This window comes from Equus caballus, chromosome 14, assembly GCF_041296265.1.
Source record: "Equus caballus isolate H_3958 breed thoroughbred chromosome 14, TB-T2T, whole genome shotgun sequence".
In the NCBI taxonomy this organism is placed as follows: Eukaryota; Metazoa; Chordata; class Mammalia; order Perissodactyla; family Equidae; genus Equus; species Equus caballus.
The window spans coordinates 107,295,538-107,310,689 of record NC_091697.1 but is presented as its reverse complement, the minus strand read 5'-3'; positions in this window follow the sequence as shown (position 1 = coordinate 107,310,689).

The window sequence follows — 15,152 nt, the reverse complement described above, 5'->3', positions numbered from 1 at the left end:
TACGTGCTTCATCTTCCACACAGTTGTTGCTGTCTTTGAAGGCACGCATCCCAGTGCTGGTGAGGCCAGAAGGAAAAGATGAGGTAGGCCTACACGTGAGGGACCTGCTTTTCCAGAGCTTTGTAATGCCACATCCAGAGCCACAGATGTGTGATGGCAACGTCGATCTTCTGGGAGCGGAGGCCGGGCAGACACTGCTGCACCATCTGTAGGAGCAAACATTCTCTTGAAGTCCTGGTTCTAGAATCACACAGCCAGAGCTAGGTCTGAATCCTGGCTTTGCCACCTACTAGCTGTGTGACCTCAGGTCACATTCTGTCAGCTCCCAAAGCCTCAGCTCCCTTCTTTGACAACTGGGGCCACAACGCCTCCCCCTAGTATTGTAGTGAGGCTGGAAGAAAATAATGCATCTGTATTAGTAGAAGTTCTTTTTTTTTGAAAGTATGTTTTTGGTGAGGAAGATCAGCCCTGAGCTAACATCTGTTGCCAATCTACCTCTTTTTTTTTTTTTCCTTCCCCAAAGCCCCAGTGCATACTTGTATATTCTAGTTGTAAGTCATTCTAGTTCTGCTATGTGGGATGCCACCGCTGCCTGGCCTGATGAGCGGTGCCATGTGCACCCGAGATCTGAACCAGCGAGTCCTGGGCGGCCGAAGCAGAGAACGCAAACTTAACCACTCGGCCACGGTGCCAGCTGCAGGAAAAGTTCTTTTGTTGCAAATGATAGCATCTGATTCTGGCTAGCTTAAACCAAAGAAAGGGAAGGGAGGGAGAGAAGAGAGGGAGAGAAAGGGAGTGAGAGAAGGAGGGAAGAAGCCAAAGAAAGAGGGAAAGAGAAATACAGTATTTATTGAAATACTGGGGTATCTCAGTGCTCAAGGCAGAAGTGAAGAAAGAGTGCATTAAAATGTTCTCATCACATACAGACCTCACCACAGTTCTTACAGACTCCAAGCTTGGTGAACCCCTGAGAGAGCGGGAACCAGGACCACTCTGGGATCCCAGGCACCACAGGCGTGCCTCTTCTTTCTGGAACACATGGGTAGGTGTCTCTGTTTCCATGGCCTCTTCATTCCCCATGCAGATTCCGGGGAGAGAGCATTTCATTGGATCAGGTCAACGAAATGGGTCAACCAATCATGGTGGGATGGGGAGAGGCCCCAACGGTCATGTAGGGGGACAAGGCACTGCAGGTACACCTTTGTGTGTCTAGAGGGCAGTCCTGGGAAAGGGGGCATCTGGATGAGCCATAGAAAAGCTATAGTGCGTGGGGCCAACACACCAAGTCCTTGTGAGGTGTTAGCCATTATTATTTCGATGCTTGTGACAGAGGAAGGCTTAGAAATTTAAGTTTCTCTTCCCTGAAGATCTTCTGCAAACCATAAGCTGTTACTGTTGATATCTATACATTTAAAATTTTGGATTTATCCTCGATCTCTCACTAGATTAAAAATCTATGGAGAGAAGGGACCGTTACCTTTCCCACCCTCTCCCTACACCTTCATTATGTAACGCTGTGTGAGCAGTGGGTGCCTAATGGATCAGGCCAACTCACAAAGCTCACTGTTCTACACTCACGCCAGCGCTCCTGTAAGCAAAACACGCCCCTGTTTGCCTTTCCTTAAAACCTAAGATATGAAATTAGTGCCTGTTCAATGAACTGGAAGTTTATTTAGTTTATGATACTCAAAGAAAACTCCTCAATATTTCAATTTGGAGAAAAATATTTAGTTTATCATATTCAACCCCACTCAACATTTTAAAAGTTATCGAAAGTGGCTTACAATAAATGCATGTCTGCTGCCCATCCTGATCCAATGGAGAAGCTGCCTAGCATCATGTTGCAAAGGTTATTGAAAAGAGGCTGAGACAGAGAACACACCATCATCAGTGATTAACGTCTGGCATGGACACAGGATCGGAAAGTGGAGGCATGTATGTCAAGTATTTGGCATTCCTGGACCATATTCTGAAGTTGAAATAAACATGAAAAATTGCAATTTACATGGAGAAAACTAAGATCAATTTGAAGCAGGGAGGAACTACATTACCATAACTATGTCCTCAATTTAGAGATGATTTGAGGGTGGGTCTAAGGTAGATTTATTTACGTAGCTATTGCCTTAGTATTAGATGTCATCATCATCACTGTGATTATTTAAATGATGGTAGAACATTGTTACTTATCCTCTAGAGTCATGAGTTTCCAAATCCAGCATTTAGGTGGTGACTGTGTATAAACCGTGTGTAAGTTGGGCTTAGTCTCAACTACACAGAACAGAAAACTCAGCTCAAGGAAACTTGAATGAGATAGAGGCTTACTGTATTTTTCTTTCCCATAGAAGTCCCAAGACAGGCAACCCCTGGCTGGTGTGGAGGCTCCATAGTCATCAGTAAGCTGGTTGTCTTCTATCTTTGGGCTCAACCTTCCTCAGCTAAAGGCTTCCATCCTCAAAGCTGCCTCATTGCTCAAGGTAGCTGCTGGAACTCCAGCTATCATATCTGCATTCTAGCCAGGAAGAAAAAGGAGAAAATGTGTTTCCCCATTTAGTCAGCCCTGTTTTAAACAGTTTTCCCAGAAGCCCCACTCAATGACTTTCAACTACATCCTGACAAATAAAAATGGCAAGCAATAGGATATATTGGAGTATATGAGGAAGCCATTTGGTATAAACCTAATTCGGCCTGACTCTGTTTTTTCCAAAAGGGCCTGACTGGCTATTGAGCACGCATTGTATATCTGCTTAGACATTTCCTATGGCCAGAACAAATGCCCTTGAGATAAAGGTGCAACTTCCCCCTACATTGGCATTTCCTTAGGGATAAGCATCTTTCCTTAGGCTAGGAACTGATTGCTGCACTCACCTTTGACCACCCAGCTCACCTGTGACCACTCAGCTGGAGACAACAGACTGCCACCCTGTGGGGTTCACTGAGACAGAAGACCTACCTGCTGTGTCCATCAATCACTGTGCCCACAGAGCAGTCTCGCGACTATTGTAAAAGGGACATTTCAATCCTATGTGAAACATCCTCTCTGGTGGTATATAACCAGTCTGTGCACCCCACTTCTTTGGTGCCCTTTCTTCCTTCGGGAAGAAAGGCTCCAGGTTAATATCCTCAGATTTAAGCTCAGAATAAACTCACCCAAATTTTCATTTATAGATTGGTTATGGATTATTTTCGTCGACAATCCCATTGACCACCTCAAGCAGTAAGGGAATTTGGGGGCTGTGATCTTTTCAGCAGAACACACTGCCACCTAGGAGATGGGGACGATGGTTGCTTGGTGGGCAGCTGACTGTCTCTGACACGGTTTGCCCATTAGAAACACGCTACCCCTGAGTACTCAGAGATTCCACTCAACCAGACGCTCCACAGAAGCAGGCACCGCATCTGTTCTGTTCACCATAGACCCCTCCCACCCCCAGCGCCCCGGACACCCTGTGAAACAGAGTAAATCACTGTCCCAGGATTACTCAAGGAGCAGGGGGCCGAGTCAGAATTAGAACCCTGTCTGCCCCAACACTCGCATTCCTTCCAAAGTGCCCCATGCTTTGAGGCCTGCACAGACAGGAAAACGGGAGTGCCAGGAGAAGAGCTGGCCCGCAGGACAGAAGGCTGAGGAGGGCAGTCCTGGAAGCCTTCCACCAGGGCTGAGACACAACTCCCGCGAGGGCCAGCGCAGAGACAGCAGGAAACGGAAGGCTGGAGACAACGCACAAACCCAGGTTCGCGCCGCTCAGTCTGAACCAGTGGGGACAGAGGGCCAGGGAGGAATCTGAGAGACAGACAGCCTTCAGGATCCACAGGACAACAGCTGAAGGGAGGGGAGGTGGCAGAGACCACAGGCTTCCAGTTTGTGAGGCGGTGTAGATTAAGATGACATCCACGGTAACTAATAGGGGGTGTGCAGGCTTTTAAATGGAGATGCGACGAAACCACAAAAGGATGGCCAAGGAGCCCAGTAAAATAACCTAATTCAGCCGACAGACGGGAGGGGTGAGCCTGTTTTTCACCTCTTCTGGTTATCACAAGCGTAATCCTCCGTCTGTTTGTGAAGTTGTTTCTATTATGGGCTGATCAACTGGGAAAGGGGCATCCGTGAGAGCAAACCATCCAGGAACAGGCCCCCTGTCCCCCGCACCCGTGGACAGGGGCTGGCCAGCACGGCAGCAGCTCGGGAACAGCTAGTCCAGGCTCAAGAATCGCCCTAGAACACGTCCTCTTTCCAAACGTGGCTTTTTAAAACCTGAGGACTCAAAAGTCTCTACTCCTTCTCTTCTGGTCATAATTATCAGGTTATTCCTTGAGCGCCACAGAGCTACCAAGAATGACTGTGCTTAGGATGGAACATGCTGGCCGCCCACCTAACCCAGAAGTCAGGCAAGTCGAAGACGGGTAAAACGTTTGCAAACGTTAGAGGCCTGACATGTTCCAGCGAAATCTGAGGTGCCTGCAGCCAAAGCACTGGTTCCCAGCTACGGGATTATCTGAACAACTTGACATTCACCAGATCTTATTTTGCGAACAATGATTTGGCCAGCATTTTCTTTCCAATTATTGCTTTATAGACGTTTTGCGAGTTGCTTGAGAAAGGAGCAAATCTGATTTATGTACTGGAACATAACATTGGCAGTTGATTTAATTATGGGGCAGAAATGCATACGGGAATGTTTAAAAGAAATTTCCATTGTCAATTAGTTTTTGCAAACAAAGAAAATTCAAAATTTTAAACACAAAGAGACACATAGTAAACTCTAAGAGGGTATCTTAGGACCAGCAACATGTAATCTATTCCTGCGTTTACTAACACTCCCTCCCCAACCAAAAAAAGATCTTGCTATTAAGATGTTTCAGAAATATTTTATTGTCTATTTATTTCCCAAATCGAATTACAATCTGATGGATTAGTTTCACTAAAAAGTTACAAAGAATTGAGAAACAATCCAATATTGGAAATAGTAAAATATACCAACCCAAATAAAATAACAAAGACAAGTAGAAAAGGAAACAAAAGACCCAGAAAGCCATAACCTGCTTGCCTCTTGATGCCCCTAATTGGAGGATTCGTAACCCACTTCTAGAACAGTGTCTGTATCTTCGGTGAATTCATTACCAACTCTCTTTTGGTTTCTTTTAGTTTCCTTAGAATTTATAGGTTAAATGTTCAAACATAGCACTTCCTGGCTTCTGTTTTTGCAACTTAAGATAGCCATTATTTAGCCATGTTTTCTCTAAAGAATTCTTAAAGACTTGAGGATATAATTGTCCCCACTTGATTGATTTCCTAATGAGCAAAGTATTATTCTAAATACATTGAAATTTCTAGGCACATTTTTGATTAAGCATTTCCAATTAGGCCTCACATACCTCTCTCCACCTATCCCCAATCCAACTGCCAGGACATGGGAGTCCAGGCAGAAATGGTCTTAGAAGCCATTGTTAATATTTGTCAGGTGGTGTGACCCATGCATTTCAGAGCCTGAAGGAAGCAGATAGGTGTGCAGGTTTATTTGGTGTTCTGAGATCTCTGGTCTGACTCTCTTTGATGTTTCTCTGGGTGTCACTGAATACTTAATCCTATTCATTGCCTGGACCATATCATCTCTTAAACTTTGGACCACGCAGCCCGTGATCCACTAGTCCATTCAAAGAAGAGCTATCGCAGTGCACGCTTAGCTATTTATCCAAACTTACTTCCGCTCTGTGAGAATTTCTCTTGCTTCTGTGGCACATAGCATGTAAAGATGCTGTGTTTATTTCACTTTCTGTCCACAGGGTTCTGTGTTCCCTGCCACTGACAGCAGTTCTGTTAAAGGACCTGAAGTGTGACTTTATGAGGTTTCTCCCAGGGAAGGGTAATTAATAAAGACTGAATTTGAATCTCCTCATTCCTTACCTTGGGAAAATCAAAGTAAATTAATGAATACCCACAAATAACCACTGCTTACTAGCGTACAGCTGCCTGACCCTCTATAATTCTCCAGGCAAACTAAACGTAACTGACAGGGAAGGCTCCAGGCTCTCATTTAATGGGGGTGGACTGTTGCTTACAGATTATTTCAGAAATCCAGGTGACCACAGGACATGAGAGTATTGCATACCTGCTCTGCTGGAAGTATTGATGGATGGATAGATTTGGGTCAAGGAGTCTTGATGACCATGGCTAGAACGGGACACAGAGCTCAGGTTCCCCAGATCTTAGCTCCACGGCTCCTGCGAGGGATGCTGACCTTCTCTGACCTCCATGTTCCGATTGATGACATGGGCACCACCATCATAAGAACACACCTCGGGAAGATGACCGTTTGGGCAGGGAGGTGGGGGAGGGGGTGGGAGAGACCTCTCCCCCTCTGCTGCCACTGGCAGGCTCTGGCAGCAAGCACCTCTCACCCCTGTTGTTTCCTGCTGCTCTCAATCCAGGGACTAATTGCCAACATCGCGGAGCAGAGAGCTGCTCTGTCATACAAGCATTTGCTCCACATGCAGTCAGCAGGTCGTGCAGTGCACTCGTGATTTGGTGCGTCCCATTTATTTCATCCACAGCTCGAAACTTCCTTGTAAAATATAGATTCCACACAGCCAGGGTTCTTACTGGATGAGGCCTTGCAAGGCTCCATGTTGAAGTCTTACCTATTTTTATATTTCTACCTCAAGGCCATTGACAATCATATTCCCCCCCACTGACTTTACAGATAACCCATAATTCTGGCTACCGCTATTAAGGGCCTACCATGTGCCAGGCACATTCCTTGTCCCTCCCCTTACAAAAAAGTACAAGATGGGTATTTGTTTTTTTTTTAACTTAAGGGGGAACTGAGATTCAGGAACTTAAGTAACTTGTCCAAGACCACACGGCTAGGAATGGGCCAAGCTGGTACTCAAAGTAAATTCTGAGTCCAAAGACCCTACTTTTTTTACTACACCAGAGCAGGCAAATAGACTCCAACTCAAGTGCCTGGTGTGAAGCATTGGTGGTGGGTGAGTGCTCTGTTCAGAAGCATTTTGAGGCCAGGCCTAGGCTCAGGGGACAGACTGCTGTTGAAAAGTGTGTGTCTGTGTCTGTGTGTCTGTGTGTCTGTGTGTGAGAGTGGGGATAGGCACAGGAGGTGGACACTGGCTCTCGCCCCTACCTGCACATCAGAATCACCTCAGCAGCTTTAGAAACATGCCCACACCTGGGCCCCAGCTGGGACAATCGGGTCATCTCTGGAGCAGGGACCCAGGGCCCAGGTTGTTAGAGGCTCCCGGGTGATTCTGATACGCTTCCATCCGCGGAGAGAAGCACGGGACTACCACTACGTCCATATTAACATGCACAACATTGAGTGATATCATTTACTAAACAAGATAGCCAGCGTTGGTTCACTTTCTTGCCTTTTATAAGGGATGATTAGGTCCTTTAAACACTCACCTGCAAGTTTTTAAAAACACAGAGTTTAGACAGCCTTTAAATATATTGGCTTTCTCATGGAACTGTTACATAACTATGTGGTTGATCTATTAGTCTTCCTCCTTTTGTAAGGTGTAGCGTTCTGAACTGATTTATAATTGACTGTGTTTGCTAAATCCAGTGTTTCTGAAAGCGCAGCCTGCAGACCATGCATATCAGAACCACCTGGTTTGATTCTTTAAGAAAAATGAAGATTCCCAGAGTGACCTGAGACCCACCGGATCCGAGCCCCAGGTGGGGCGTCTGCAGCAGTCTGTGAGCACGCTGCAGCGTGAGGGAAGGCGCCTTCAGTTTAGACTGATGGGTGCCACACGCACCTTAGCACAGACGGACGTGCGAGTTTAACAAACACTATCTGACCATCATCGTTGGGGAGCATCCAGAACACGGACTGCAGCGTCCACACGAGGCCTTACATTGCTATTTTACAAAAGCACACTCTCCACTTTTACTGAACCGTCTCTGCCAAGCAACCTGCTCTGTTGTTGAGGAGAGCTGCTGAGCTTGTGTTTTTCCTTGGTTTGGGGTGATCGCCTCCTTTTTAATCATCTCATTGACCCCCTGCAGATCTGCGGTCAGGAACAGCGGCTGCTCTGCACTGAGCTGCTGTGTTCACAGGCTTCGCCTGCAGGGCTGCTTCTAGATGGAAAGGGACGTCTCAGTCTGATGGGAGAGTCGCCACTGACGAACTCGGAGCTTAGCCCTGGTCACTGGATCCCTTGGTGCTTATTTCTTCTTAGAAAAGCGTCTGGTACCTGGTTCATAAAGCCCAGTCATCATTAATGAGCCAGCAGATATAAAATCTTTTTACTGTCTGATGTAAAAGCCCCATTTCATGTACAAAGCAACTCTGGGATCGCATTAGTAGTGGAGGGACTTGTTTTGGCCAATCCAGAATCCAGTCACGACGTTTCTGACAGGTAGAGCTCACTCCGGAGGATCTTAGGAAACACAAGTTCACGTGTGGTTGACTGAAGCAAGGACAAGACTCCCCTTCCACAAAGCGTACTCCTTCGAGGAGGAGGACAGTTTCCTCCTCCAGCAGTACGGTCGTGCTAAACCAGGGAGGGCTCACAACGACGTCAAAGGCTGGCCTTCTCTAGGAGATGGCTGGCCACCCCTCGCTGACTCCATGAGGTCATATTTTCCTGTTCCTAGCGATTCCCAGAATGATGTTGAGTCACTTTTGTAGTCTCGAACAAAAGATAACTTTCTGAAAGGACTCTCACTTTTACTCTGCATTATGTGAAGCAAAGAGACTAGACCTCTAACACCACGATCCACGCATCCACCCAAACAGCCGCCGTTAGCCGCCAGGTTCACCCGCTCAGAGGCCCCTTGGTTTCAGCTCATGTGCACCCGAGACAAACAGAATCTGGTTTAGGACAAAATGAGCTCATTCTCCTGGACGATGGGAAAGCTGGCTTGCCAATTCTGGCCGTAATCTCGCTCTCAGGCTGTTATGAGTCTTCAGCTCAGCCATGAAGGCTTTAGAATTCAAAGGTCGGCGCTGAAATGTTATCAAGATAATGATAACAAGCAATAATTTCATGGTCAGCCTTCCTAGGAGAACTGGCGAGACCGTCCACCGTCTGTAACACGAACGACAGGGCACGCTTTGCAGCGCTTCGGACCAGGCACCTTGCAAGTGCTTCCTGTGCGTTATTTCATGCAGCCCCTACGGCAAGGCCGGGAGCCGGTGCTCTTGATCATCCCATTTTATAGAAGAAGAAACGGAAGCACACAGCTGTGCCACAGGGAGCCGTGGTCAAAAGAGCAGTTTAAATGTCTGTCTGACTCCGGAGCCCATGCTCTGAACACGTGACAGGTTAGGTCACTTTTATAGAAAAATAATAACATAGTAACAACCAACATTAATTAAGTGCAACTATGTGCCAGATGAGTTAGATGCACTTTGAGTGTGATAACTCACCTTATTGGGTAACTATTATTATCAGAGGAGGAAACCGAGGCTAAGAGAAATTAAGTAACTTGCCCAAAGTTTCATAACCAAGAAGTGGCAGAGCTAGGCCACAGGGTGGGCCTGCCCTGACCCGTCAGGATCTGTCCTCAGCATTCTGTGTTCTGACGGCTGTGGAATGACTGTCAAGAGTAACAGTCACGGAAATTCTGCGGTCGTGGCACAGAGAATAGTCAAACGGCGGTGACGTCCAGCCGCCTCTCCCGAGCAGCCAGGAGCCGGGCGCTGACCCTAAGATTGGATGTGGGAAAGCAGCAATGCTAACGGTACCAAAGCTGCAGGGCAGGGACCTGAGGGACAGGCCAAAGGTCAAATGCAGGATCAGATGCAACAGATAAATGTGGGGACGACGGACAGACCCAAAGTGGCTGCACAGAGAGGAACGGCCAGACCCAAAAGACAAAAGAACTTCAATTGGGAGAGCAAGACAGAATAACCAGGTCTGGGAAGATAGCCATGGGCCAGGCCCTGAGGCCTGGGAGAGCAGAGGCAGACAGTAGGCCGGATCTGGAGAGAAGGTGGTCAGAAGACGGTGGGATAAGGAAGAGAGACAAACCCCTGCCTCTGACCTCATCAGGCTCCTGACAGACTGAGTTAACCCATCCCCGACTCAATAAAATTCCTCCTCATCATGGACTTTCTTTGTAATCTCTTCCTCGTAGAGACAGATAAAGAAGTCTACCGTCCGCCGTCCTTGCTAACATTCCCACTGGCCAATTACCCGACTCACACTGACGGAACAGCCATCCACGAAATTCATCGCAGGCTTTTGTTTGTGAGAGTGTCTTGACTCTGGTTAGCGTCTTCAGTAAAACATGTCTCACTTTGTTCTCTTCCAGTCTGTCTCCCTGGACACCCCACATCATCATCCTTTTGTAAACAAAGGAGGCTTTGAAGCCACCAGGAGTCCTGCAAGGGTGAGAGAGACGAGAATGAGCTACAGGCTCCCTGGTGGAAAGCGGAGCCGGGAAATCTTCCATAACCTTCCTTGTTTTTCCTAATTATGAAAGTAGCAAGTGTTCGTGGTAGTAAATACGCCAGAGCATCAAGAAAAAACTATTATCCAAAAGAGACAGACAAACGTAACATCTGGTTTAAAGCATTTTGGTTTATGTGTATAATTTTTTCTAATTTTTAGCATTAAATTATGTGCAGTTTTATTTCCTGCTTTTCTTTCACTGGACTTGGATCAAAAGTGTTTTCCCATGTCGAACCCCTCGTCACTGTAAGCATTTTGTGTGACTATGTATCAGCCCATTCTGTTGAAGGTCTGGTACTCATTTCTGAGGGTTTCCTCCTTGCCTTTTTATATCAGGCCGCTGGGTTTGCTCTGTGGTGGATATTCAAACCTGCCTTATCCGCTTCCTCTCTGCGCTTTCTGAAATTTTCGACACTGGTTCCTGGATGCGGAAGACCCCGCTACATAATCACTGGAAAATAGAAATTCTAGGTTTGTCTTGAGCTCTGCCACCAACTCCCTAAGGAGCTGTGGCCAAGTCCATCTTCTCTGTCATAGTCCACACCTGTCCTGTTGCACTGTCGGATTAAACATACGGCAGTTTGGTAAGTGAGCAGATCTGCCCCGGGCAGCCTTGGCTCTGAACGCAGAAGCGCTGGTGGGTCCTGCAGAGAGCGGACGGTGACGGCCTGTGCCAGGCATTGTGCTAAGCACAGGACCTGCATTGTTGGTTTGACCCTCCCAGCATCTCGGCAGGGCGAGAACTATCATTTTCCACACGCGGTGGAAGAGGACTCTGAGGTCAGGGAACGGAGGTGCAGAGGCCCGGCAAGGACAAGATGGGGTTCAAACCCAGTTGAGCTCGCAGTCCCCAGGGGTGCGGGGAAATGCGCTCTTCCTAACAGAGGGAGCCTGTGACGCCGTCCTGTGAGAGAGCGTTTGACCAGCAGCTTCTCAAAGATCACACACCTGTACATTTTAGAAGCCGATGGAAGATTGTGCATGAGGCAAATATTCTTAAGTGTTCGAATCAAGTGGGAAGTCCTGAAAACAGATGTGTGACCCGGGGAAATAAAATGGCTCTTCCGACACAACTCTGGAAAATCGAGATGACTATCCAAGTCAAAAAGAGCCCCAGATCCTGACACTTCCCGGCGCCCTGGTCTTCATTAACTTCCCCAAGTATTTTAATCACAAAAGCATGTGGCTCTTCAACATCTTCCTCACCGGCTCCTCTCCCGCCCAGGGAAATGGCATTTTGAGTTTTTGTAACCAGCCCACAGATCCGGGTCTATTTTTGTGAATCCAGACACATCCCTCCCTATTCCCTCAGCATCCGGCCCTCCGCTGTCAGTCCGCCCCTCCACTGTCACACACCCAGGCCCTCAAGGAGGCCTCAGAATAGAGAACCTCGCCCACCCTGCCTCCCCGCCCCCACGATGACTCACACGTTGCACAGAGCCATCCAGACGGAGAACTGATCGCAGAACAAGCCGGTTGCCATCCTTCAGCCTGAGCTTCCGCAGCCACCGCCACCACCAGGGCAGCTAAGCCTCTGCCGGGCCTGATACTATCTCTGCTCAGCATCCAAGTGACACCTGCATTATTCTGCAAGAGGAGGAGAATGGGGAAGGTATGGAGGACAGCACTGGCCTGCTGCGACTAAAGCTGTGCTGTCCCACGCAGCAGCTGAGTCACTGAGTACCATAGCACAATGGCCAGGCACCGGTGACATCAGCTTTCTTAGAAATACGGATTCGAGGGCCTACACCAAATCCCCCGAATTAAAATCTGCAAGTGTGAGCCCCAGGAATCCACATCTAACAAGGTCCCCAGGTGGTTGTATGCACGTGAAAGTTGGAGAAACACCGCTCGAATCGCCGTTGATGGTCCTTGCCTGATGAGCATGCACTTAACTCTTCTTCCTGTAACACCCTCTGATGCCCTGAGGAACCCACCCCTCCCCTCGTTCTCAGGATGTGGAGCTGGGACTGACCCGCTCCTTTAATTCCAAAAACTGCACGTGACCTAGGTCTGGCCCATCAGAGCCTCGGGAGCATCTGGACGCTGCTGCAGGTGACCCCCGGGGGTGCTGAGGGGACATGAGCGGCATCAAGAACACCTGCTACAGCATCCCTGTAAGACTTTGCTTGGGTAAAGTTTCCTCTGCTGAAGACTCGTCTGAAAATCACTGCTCCGGATAACCTCCCAGGTCTCTTCCAGCTCTGTGACTCCGTGTCCGATGCCCCACAAGCTCCCTTGTGGACACACCTCCGAGGGACGAGCCGGCACGGGAGGGGCTGTGTCCTGGGAAAGGAAGAGAGAGCATCGTCGTCTGAGAGAAGGTGGTGTCCTCTTCAGACTCCTGTCTGTCCAGTGGGGGAGGTTTCTGACACAGGCACATTCACCTCAGCTCAAAGCCCTTTAGCAGCTGCGGGGTGACCAGGCAGCTGGGACAACCCTCCATGACCATTCCTCCTAAAGGCAAGTCCACAAACACAGCCTCACTCAATACCAAAGGGCTAGCTGGTGCCCGGTGTCTGGGGTTCCTGTATACACCATGTGCATCCTGGGGTGTGTGTGTTACTGAGCTGGCCCCCAGGCGTCTCTCACCAGCAGTGGCGCCTGGTGGGGGACACTTCACAGTCAGGCCTCTGCGACCCCCATCTAGAACTTGGAGCAAGTCAGAGACTCTCAGCCTCAGTTTCTGCCCTGCATCTCCATAGCTGTCACTTAGGACTGTTGCGAAGATGGGGACAGTATTTGGAACTCTCCTGACACACAGAAGACACTCAGGGATCCACAGGAGTGGAACAGTCTGGAAGGTCTGGGCTCCGTGTGGGAGGTTCCACGGTACTGGGAAAGGCGCTGACCCAGCTTCTCCAACACTGGTCAAACAGGTCCCCCTCTAGAGAAGCCAGCCAAGGAGAAAACGAAGCCAGGCTGACAAAGAGAAAGGATCCTTGAGGTCTATAGATTCCAATTCTCAGAAGAGAACCGTTACTTGGGCGACCACAAGAGAGGATATTTGCTCAGCACAAACGAAACAGAGGCTGAGAGACAGACCCTCTCTGTGAAGAGGGACTCGCCTGAGGATTTAATTAATCGCAGAGAGATTTCAGGAAGAGGTGTCTCCCAGTCTGAGCAGAGCCAGCTTTTCTATCTCCTGCATGCTCCTGTTACTGCCTGCCCGCATGGGTGTGTCCTCATGACGGCCTCATTCCTGATCAAAGCTTGTGTTTATCGTGCTGGAGACAACAGCCTGAGACTGCTCTTAACTCAGAGGGGCCCTGCAGGATGGAGGAAAGAAACCTCAGGGTTACACTGCCGGATCTGTTCTTTTTAACACTGTGGCCTGGGGCAAGTCATTTCACATGTCTGGCTCGATTACAACTTCTGGAAAATGACTGGCTTGCACCAGATCATCTCCAGGGCCCCTTCCAGCTCAAACAGGGTTCTCAGTGCAGATCCTGAGGAGGGGCCGGTCTGCGCTCCCAATGCTGCGGCCACACAAGCCCTCGCCCTCCCGAGGTGGAGACCACAGCCTCTGGGACGCACGCCACTGGACCAGAGCCACGCCCCGCTCCTTTCCAGGTCTGGTTCCACTTGGCCGGTAGGGGAATGTCAGCCTTCATGCAGAGTGGCCACAAAGAGCATCCAGGCCTCTCTTTTCGGCTCTTGGCAGAAAACCACTAAGCCCTGAGCTGGTTCCCGCTGCCCTCTCCCCTCCCTTGTCTCCCTGGAGCCTGTCACTGCCAGGCACTTGCAGCTCAGAGCCCTAGAAAGGACTTTCTAAGAGCCCCCACCAGAAAGATGAGGCATCCTTGCCTTGTGCTGAGGGCTATCCTCCTCCCCCCCCCCCCGCCCCGACCAGGCCCGTTTAAGGGACATGAGGACCTCCTCCAGCCCTCCCTCTCTCCCAGATGAGGGAAGGATGCATATGGTCTCTGTAAAGGACATCTGCCATGCATCTAGGCCGAACCAGCAAGGCTGGAAGCCAACCACCCTCCACCCAGCCTCCCCTGGGAGCCCAGATGGTGCGCCACTGGGCTCTGGGCAAAGGTTGAGCCTTTCTTTCCACAGCCAAGGAGACGGGACAGCTGAAGGCTGAGAAGATCTCTTTCAAGACTCTCGCCTCCTGTCTGGGGCGAGTGGAGCAGAGCTGGGAGGGGTGTGTTGTTAGGGCTTGGATCCAGGACTTCCTATCCAGACTCGACTTTTCACGAGAACAAATTCCGAATAACGCCCATCCAAACGCGGGACCTAAGCAAGGCTCCAAAAGCCGTGCCGCCGCAGGGCACGCGAGGGAGTCACATGTAGCGGCTCCAGATTCTTTCCCAGCCCCACGAGGACTGTCAGCTGCCCCATTCTCTGGGCTTGGAAATCACCTTTAGAACTGCTCAGGCCGGCTGCGGGCTCCTCTGCAGCTCCGCGGGGCTGTTACACTGTCTTCAGGGCTTTTTAAGCAGCCGTCTGTGAGCTTTAGGGGGAGGGTTACCTTTTATGTTGTTGTAGTTTTTCCCTCTTTTCTCCCTACTCTGGACATTGAACATAAGAAACAGTTTATATCCCCCCAAAAACTGAAAGCAGGATCTCAGAGAGATATTTGAACACACATTTCTTAGCAGCATTATTCACAAGAGCACCCGACACTCAGGTGTGCCCGGGGCAGCCCTTCCAAAGGGGGAGCCGGTTATGCCCCGCAGCCCACTCATCCTCGGGGCAGCCTGCGTCCCCCTGGGGATGCCCCTGGGGCA